Source organism: Suricata suricatta, chromosome 5 (genome assembly GCF_006229205.1).
Source record: "Suricata suricatta isolate VVHF042 chromosome 5, meerkat_22Aug2017_6uvM2_HiC, whole genome shotgun sequence".
NCBI classification, from domain to species: domain Eukaryota; kingdom Metazoa; phylum Chordata; class Mammalia; order Carnivora; family Herpestidae; genus Suricata; species Suricata suricatta.
Genome location: NC_043704.1, coordinates 44,258,542 through 44,260,527, shown reverse-complemented (window position 1 = coordinate 44,260,527; position 1,986 = coordinate 44,258,542). Strand labels below are relative to the sequence as shown.

Below are 1,986 nucleotides of genomic sequence, written 5' to 3'. Positions count from 1 at the left end.
GTTTAATTTGAAAGTTATATGTTGATTTTAACTATTAATTATTAAAATCATTATTAAGGACTAAAATTTTTATGGTTTCAATTTGATTATTTATTTCTATTGTTAAAACATCTATGTCTTAAATGGTTTAGAAAGTGTATTTAAATTCTGTGAACATTCAGACTATTACAAGAAAGAGTTTTTGCAATATTTCAATTAATATATTTTAAAACTATAGCTGTATATTTATCAATTTCAAATTTCACTTCTTTCTTACTCATTTCTGTTGCATAATTTAGCATTTACTGATGAGGATATGGTTTTCACAGAAATTAAGGAATTTGTCCAAGACTACATAGGGTTAGAAGGGCAGTTAATGGCTTAGAAGAGGCATTTAAATATATTTTTCTATTTAATTTTGAAGAGAGAAGAACATTTAAACATATTCTTCTGTCTTATTTTGAGATACTTTTTCTCCTATGCTCTTTATGCTTGTCACATAAGTAAACTGTAGAAAATTACATGTCTTGCTATTCATTATTTAACAGGTGGAAATAGTGTGCAGATGCTCAACGTGCCATCATATTTTAAATAAAAAATTAAAAGAATTTCTCAAAGATGTATCTTAAGAAGTCATCATCAAGTAACACTTGGGGATAGAATATTTCAGAGTGAACGGTGTGGGCAAATGGATGGATTTAAGACCTCAGTGATCCTTACCTGGCAAGGGTGATATGATGATCACAAAGGTGGTTTTCCCAGGGCAAAGCTTATCTATTGCACTGGATGTGCTGCCCCTGTAATTTCCTCAAACGTGGGAAATTCAACTGCAATAGTTTGTGATACTATGGTAATTGGGGATTGGTTTCTACCTTTCCCTAAAAAAATTAAACTAATTAAATTAAATTAAATTAAATAATTAAAAACAAACAAACTTCCGTGATATTAGACCACAGAAGTCACATCTACTTAGATCATGAGCATGTATGTCTGTGAGTATTAAGTACAGAGGTGATAGGTAGGAGATGGTGTTTGTCTCTTATGCAAGGACATTAAGAAGAGAGTCTGTATTACATGAAAAAAGTAATAAACAAGATCAGATTGACATTTCTGAATCTCTGTCTTGCAGAAAAGTAGAAAATAACTGAGGAATAAAGAGTGCCACCATCTAGTTCTATCCTCTCAAACTTCAAATTATCCTTTACAAAATTGATAACAATTATCAAGTTATCCTTCGCATGTGATAATATTGGTTCCAGAATGCTATGATTGAAATGATGTCAAAAAATGTGAACTCAAAATACACTGATATAATTCTTTTTCTTTTTAATATAAACAAACAAAAAAGTTGAACTCAGGCATTTGTATCACATCAGAAGTGAAGATTAAGTTATCTCATATAATTTATGTTCATTGAAACAACTTTGAAATACACCTAATGGAGGAGATTTTAAGGTATTGAATGATCATAATGATATCTACTTGTAAAGTATGAAGTACCATATCCAACAGTCCCAAACAAAATAAGCCCTTAGGAAATGTTCACGTTCCTCAAGTCTCCCCACTTTTAATGCTATTCTCTACCCATAGAATGTAGACAAAGTTAATCAAACAGTAACTATCATTTCCTGTAAAAATCGTGCTCATATAGTCCATGCTGACACAGAGTCACAGTCCAGGATTTGAAAAACAATGACAAAAGGGGCTGAGCAAATTCTATTTCGTTCGCTCTGTTAACCACAATTCTGGTACACAGTCAAGGTCAGCTGCCTTGCTGACTGCTATATTCATATTAATTCTCTGTGCCACTAGTTACAGTTACAAAGTGTTGAATACTTTAATTTTTCATGTCCAAGTAGTTTTGAAATAATATAAATATTTAAAGCAGTTGGAAGAAAATACAAAACTGACATGTAAAGAAACATTATTTTATATACTAAGAAACACTGGGAGTTTAATTGATGAAGCTGTAATATATTTATCAAATATAAAAGAGAATAGAGCCAT

General features: G+C 30.8%; 1 non-coding gene across 1 annotated transcript; it reads left to right on the top strand.

The window, feature by feature from the left end:
* Positions 1 to 691: 691 nt before the first annotated feature.
* On the top strand, positions 692 to 861 carry LOC115293115. The gene has a single exon (XR_003909375.1). It is a non-coding gene; the product is annotated as a U1 spliceosomal RNA (small nuclear RNA).
* The last annotated feature ends 1,125 nt before the right edge of the window (positions 862 to 1,986 follow it).